Genomic DNA, 6,926 nt, shown 5'->3' with positions numbered 1-6,926 from the left:
GCAACTCATATTCAGGACCAGGTCATCAGGCAGCTTCCTGTGAATAATCAATCTAGTAGGAACTCAACACTGTTCACCCGAGTGCCAAAAACAGGTTTGAAAGATCGTTATCATCAAACTTTTCTGGTGAAATGCCTGGCCAACTGGGAAAGAAGTGTGGGGAACTCAACTAACTTTAGTATCTTAACACTACTTACAATTATGATACAGTGGTGGTGAAGAATATGACTATATAGTGTTTTCTTCCTTGACACATTGTCGGTGTCCCTATTTTCATTTTAATGGATTGTGGCTCAGCATTTTTGGAAAAGTCAGAAGATATTGAAATGTCTAGAAAATGGTCTACACATTTCTGATTCTGATGTCTGATTTTGTGAAATGCAAATACGGGCACAAATATGGCGGCGGACACAGTGGTTAAGCCACGTGAAAACAGTAAATTACAGATGGATGACAAAGCGGTCATCGTCACATTGACGAACGAATAACAATAATTCCCCGAGGTTACACATGGAATTTTAAGATGACTTGTTGTATTACACCACCAACTACGTAGACGACTGTATATTGAATTTTTGTAGACTCAAGGTTTCTGCGGACATTCGAGGATCAACAAGGGCCTAAATTTCCCATTTAGGAAGAGAAGCTAGCCCTCCACTGAGATTCAGAAGACCTTGAGTAAAAACCTTTAAAACTGGAAACCTCATAGAAGTATTCGACAAACCGCACTAGGAGACAGCATGCGCGCAGATAGAGCAAGTTACTAATGTTTTACGCTGAATAGGTGACGCACATTTTCTTTTGTTTTTATTTTTAGGCAATAAAAAAAGGGAAATCGTTGTCGGCAGGATTCGAACCTGCGCGGGCAGAGCCCAATGGATTTCTAATCCATCGCCTTAACCACTCGGCCACGACAACTCAGATGCACAAACCAAAAAGACCTGCAGCTCTTTACCCACTTACTTTAAAACGCCGTTCGAACGATTAAAAAAAAGTCAACAAATTTTATAATCTATCAAATAATCTATAAATTCAACTCATAAATGAACTGTAACATCCTGTCACGCAGTTAGATAATAGAAATTTTAGACTGACTGACAAATAGATTTTTTATAGACATCAACCGTGCAATGTTTTAGCAACGAGAACCATGTTCAACCACACTCATTATGTACCGGACAATGTTATGTATCGGTCTGGTGAAATGTTCCCTATACTAATAGCCAATTCAATGAAACGGACAAAGGCAGCCTTGACCTGGTGGGTCATCGGAGTAATTGTTCCTGGAAATCAAGTCTCAACACATGTAAACGGTTTACAAATGGCTTGTTCTTCCTGAGACCATAAGCTAATTAAATTACTGAACATGATGATAGATGATGGCGATTGGCCGGCTGTGTCCCTCATGTGCCAAGTACCATGACGGCGACGGATGATTTGGGGTATAATGTTCGATTCTAAGGGAGATTGATGAAGAGTCGTAAATTGGATAGAGATTGTGAGGCAATAAAGTTACATGCTTTTGCAGAGTTTCCATGGATTCGAATGCCTCATCACGCACTTACGGATTTTACCTATTGGATTCCATTACCGAATCATTCCGCGCTGTATGTTACAGCGACATTGTATACGTTGCCCTATTGGTTTATGTTATCCCAGCTTAAAGAATGAGATTTAAGATTATGGAAACTTCACAAATGTTAAAATGTTAAGGGATATATAAAAATTAAACTTTAACATATCCATAATAAGCATGTTTCTTTTAAACCTTCACCTTCAGAAAAAAAATTAGAAAACAATTTCTGACAGTTGTTTGTCTTCCTCAGTCTATTTATTCCTACATGTTTAAAAACCAAATAAATAAAGGCATATATCAATACAAAGATAGAAAATAAACAAACAAAAGAGAAGAATTCGATCTAACTTTTAGTTTAAGGTTCACAAATTCGCCGAGATGACGCCATGTGGTTTGCAGGATCATGTGCCCCGGCTGCCCATAATTCCATTCTATCCAGCTGATCCACCTACGTCAGTGCCATAGGTGAGGAGCAACAGGAAGTCCTCGAAATATACCACATGTGAAATAACAAGCACTGTGTCAGGCATATATGCAAATTAGCATGGAGGAGGAGAAGGAGGAGAAGAAGAAACACGAGGGAGAACAATATGTCTTCATCACACCACTACGCAGTATACTAGTATTGAGCGTTTTTTTAAATCTCCAAGCAGATCCTAGGGTGGCAAAGGACAGAATCCATTGGCCAGAGAGGGTCCAACATGCCACCCAAGGGTGGAGTTTTGGACCCTCTCTGGCCAATGGATACTATCTTTTGCCACCCTAGGATCTGCTGGGGGATTATGGTTTTTAAGAAAAGGCAGTTTCAATCGTTCTGTTTGGGTCAACATATGCTTGGACCAAAATCAAAATATATCTATAGGCTTCTGTTGATTGCCAAGAAGGGTCGGTCTTTGTTGGTTGTAAACACTAGTCTAGAGAGGAGCCCAGCCAACAAGCCTGATATGGGAGCTAAACGTACTCTCCAAGCAGAGGTTGATGGGGGAGGATCGTTACCTTTTGATACATTGTCCGATGTATTTGTCGCTACCCCCACCCAACCTCTGCCACTAGTCGCAGATTGGAGAGTAAGCTAACGCAACGTACAGGAAATTTTCAAAATGCTCACTGACATCAAATAATGAAATTACCGTGACAGCTGAGGTTTGGACCAAGTGAAAGGCGTGACGTGTTAATCTATTCCAATATGTCAAATCGCGGCGCAATAATCACAATTCTTTCCCCCAGCATCTGGCTCGCCGGAGTAATTACTGCGTTATCAATATGGAAACATTCATCTTCCAGGAAACGGAGTAATCTTGGGACACAGACTTCGTGATGGGATATTAATCACCAGGAGCTCCAATCAGCATAATGATTCTCTTTTCATCAAAGACGTTTGTTTTCATCTTAATGAGCAATACATTCGTCAAAACCGTGCACCAAATACTAATTACATATTCCTATAACAATTGTTATAACTTTTCGTCTATTATATCACAATGAAACAAATTAAATCAATTGCTTAACTGATGTTGATTGCTGCTATTCGGATTTCTAGCTTTTAAAAGACGTTGCATTCATCTAATTTTTATATGCAACAAACAAAAATATGCCTCTGAATAATGTATAAGGAGATAGAGATCTGAGATTTTTTTATTCCTTTATCGGAGCTTACACATTATTTTCTAAGTGTACTGTCATAAACATAAACGCGTTACAAAAACATCGTAAAATTGAGTACTTTCTTTTAAAAACGGCCACCCCTGGGTGTATTCAATGCATTAAATACCGAGAATAGAAGAACGACGTTAGCAATCTTTACGCTGAAATTACAGCTCCAGTCGTTTACAGCGTTTTACGACGCTGTGATTGCTCTAGATACGGATGTTAATTTTTGTATCATCAGTGCTGTGAATAGCTTGAGGTCTGCTGACCCAGCAGTTCACTTTTATCTTGTCCAGAAACAGAGGTAAACTTTTACAGGGTCCTTCCGCCTGTCATTAGCGCTGATGGACATGGTCGTTATCACGTGCTGTTAGATTCCTCTGGTTGGAGAGATAGTAAAGTATGTAGTGCGTAGTTCGTGCCATCTTTCGCGGAATGACCGTAGCAAACAGCGAGCAATCGATGGTGTCAAAACTGCACATGCCATTGAATAACTGCTGGGTAAAATAAGGAAGGGTGGGGTAGCTGCCTGATGGCAAGCTGATTTCATTGATTTCGTTACCTTGTTTAAAATACTAAGTTTAATTACTATTTTTGGTATTGTTGATAGTAACATTGTTGGTGGTAACAATGTTTACTTTTTTTGTTACTATTTCTCAATGTTTGTCAGTGCAGTAGTGACAAACAGTCTCTGTCTGTTATAATGCAAATTTTGACGAAAGTCTTTTCTTATAATGAACTGAAAAATCAACTAAATCTGTAGCCATTCGACGCCTTATCTACGTCGGAATTTATTTTTGTTGCTGTGCAGTAAAAATTGATTCACAACTCCCCGAGGTATCCCATCACGTGATCCATTTACGTTGAAGTTCAAACCCCGAATGATGAAGTAAATTTGATTCCGTAACGTTTTCCAGTTCGCCAAACGATTACTTCATTGACCATTAATCTCAGTCTGTGTGAAAGGAATCAATACCGTGGCGATATGGCAAGCTGTTCGGCAGATAGGGTGTTCTTGGATTAGGTGAATAGGGTATCTGATTGGGAACAACGATGCGCTGAGGCAAAAGGAATTGGCAGATCGATATGAAGCAGGACTCGCCCTTTAAAGGTTTTCTTCATCTCTCCTAAGGTGGCTTTTTTGTCTCTCTAAATGCTATCGTCACATGTACATCAAGTCTGCTGCAAGTCCTTCAAAATGTTAAAAGCTCCATTCAAACATGCTGAAGAGGTCCCAACAAAACTTGCAGTGTAGAACAGCATTGTTTGAGGAAATTGTCATCTGGCTGTGGCATTTGTCTTGCTCCAAGGACTCGATAATTGTATTTACGTGTATATCACGTATGGCCTTGGAAGAGCTATGTAATCGTATGCGATTTGCAGAGAATCGCACAGCGAGTTTCGTCGTCCTAGGGGACGAAAGTCGCAGGCTGCGAGTTTCTTCACCTGAGAGCGGGGGCGCGCAGACTACCCTATTCGTGCGAATATCGTCGTCCCTACGCTGGGCCGCGCACACGTACGGTAACCATATTCGTGCGAAGCTTTCCAGACTTACCCGGGGCCGCGCACGGCTCTCTACCGGAACTTCGGTAGACATTTACCGATGTTGTGTTCACTTGCACTCCATCAGCTGAACTAGATTTGTAAATATGGATCAGCTGTATAGTGTTCTTGATCAGCTATAGATTAGAAAAAGATCGCAAATTGATACAGTTTAACAAAATCAAAATCAAATCAAATCAAACTTTATTGCACGACAATTGTAACAGGTACAATGTATGGCAACTTTTGCACATGAACGACATACTAAGTCGGTATCAACACTATTACTTATATCTATCTAACACTTACATGTTATGTATTTCAAAACTTGTCTAATACTACACTATCTTAAAAGAAAAAGAAAAAAAGTGATACACATTGTAATATACATGGAACAATGCTTACATGAAAATGTACAGGAGATCTCTAAAACTACAGACTAATTACTAGGCTATTTTGTGTATCTGATTCAGTATGGTGTAGGATATGGAATACATGATACATGTAATAGGGATCAGTTGTTTGGGTCGGATATAACATGATTTCTTTTGGATAAAGCATTAGATATATATTGGCCTATGTATAGAGATATTGCATCGGGACATGACATAAATAAGGTAAAAGTATCTGAGATTGTTTGAGGTAATGTTATATTTGTATAGTTGCTAATCGCGTTCATAAGTGTTTTTCTTTCTTCAGTGTAGGTAGGACATGTTAACATAAAATGTTCTTCATTTTCTATGGTATGTTTGCAAGTAGGACAGCGCCTGTGAGTGGCTGGTACATTATTATGACGACCTTTTTCTATTTCTAAACAGTGTGCACTGATTCGCATTTTGGTAATGTTGGTGACGAAAGATTTATTTTGGATGGACGAAAGGTACTTCTCAAAAACGAAGTCAGATTTGAATGTAGAATAGGTTTGCAGTTTGCTGTAATTTCTGATATTTTGCCTCCAGCCAGAAACAAACGTGTCTTTCAGACGTTGTTTGAACACGTTTCCAAAATGCTTGGCGTTAACCGCTGGGTTTAACCAAACATTTTGGAAACCGTGTCTACATAACATATCTTGTACATGAACAACCCAATCCTGTTCCTGTTCTACAGCAATATCATAAGCTTTTTTAACTTATTCTATCATTAGGCAGGTGGTGTAATCTAAGCCAGTATTTTGATGAGGTGAGTTTGAGTGTCTATGTATAACGGGAATGCCCCTAACTCTCCCCTTACGGCGGCGGTAACGGAGCTTCTGGGGACACAGAGAAGGATTTTGTAGTAGTTTAAGAGAACATGTTCTAGGTCAGGTATTTCATATGATATAGAAGGTTGTTCTATAGATACGTTTTGATTTCTTAATGTGTTTGAGTTCTGAACTATGTTCAGTTTGTCGCTGTATTTCTTTAGACGGACGAGTATAGGGCGGCTAGAATGAGGGTCAGTTTTCCTCCCGATACGATTTGTTTTAAGGATATTTACTTGTGATCCTAGTATCGGGGATAGAATGTTAGATAACATATTCCGTATATTTTCGTTTGGAGATTCTTCTATACCTTTAAAAATTAAGTCCCTGCATTGAATATTTGGTCCTAGTACTTCAGCACAATAAAGTAAAATTGGCTTAACTAGAGTATTAAACAGTTCTAATGCGAGAGTAATGGATGGGTTGTGATTTGTTGCTAGTAATGACTTAAGTTTGAAAGAGGCTCGGAGGGCTTTAGTTCTAAGTTATTTGCCCGTTTAAATGTTCCTGAGGGAGTTATATCTATTCCTAAATACGTGTACGAGGATGTTATATCTATTGTGTGGCCCTGTGATTGAAAAGGAGAGCGGTAATTTTTATTTGTTTGTCCATTTTTTGAGAAAATCATTATTTTAGTTTTATCTCTATTAATTGTCAGTTTCCATGTTGTACAAAAGTTATCTAATCTTTTCAAGCATTCTTGGAGGCCATTTTCTGATTTAGATAGGAGCACGAGATCGTCTGCCCAGAAAAGGCTATTAATGGGAATGTCTTTTAAAATGACAGGGTCGCATAGTGGTGAATTTAGTAAGGATGGAAGGTCGTTAACGTATAGATTAAACAGGAGCGGGCTTAGATTGCAGCCTTGTCGGACTCCGCATGTGGACTTGAAGTATGTTGATAAGCCGTTCGAGGTTTTAA

The 6,926-nt window shown here is 39.1% G+C and overlaps 1 non-coding gene across 1 annotated transcript; it reads right to left on the bottom strand.

The window, feature by feature from the left end:
* Nucleotides 1–836: 836 nt before the first annotated feature.
* Trnas-aga lies at nucleotides 837–918 on the bottom strand. The gene has a single exon. It is a non-coding gene; the product is annotated as a tRNA-Ser (tRNA).
* Between the last annotated feature and the right edge of the window lie 6,008 nt (nucleotides 919–6,926).

The sequence above is a fragment of the Branchiostoma belcheri genome, unplaced genomic scaffold, assembly GCF_001625305.1.
Source record: "Branchiostoma belcheri isolate BF01 breed outbred unplaced genomic scaffold, Haploidv18h27 scaffold33, whole genome shotgun sequence".
NCBI lineage: Eukaryota > Metazoa > Chordata > Leptocardii > Amphioxiformes > Branchiostomatidae > Branchiostoma > Branchiostoma belcheri.
This window is presented reverse-complemented; position numbering and strand designations above follow the sequence as displayed.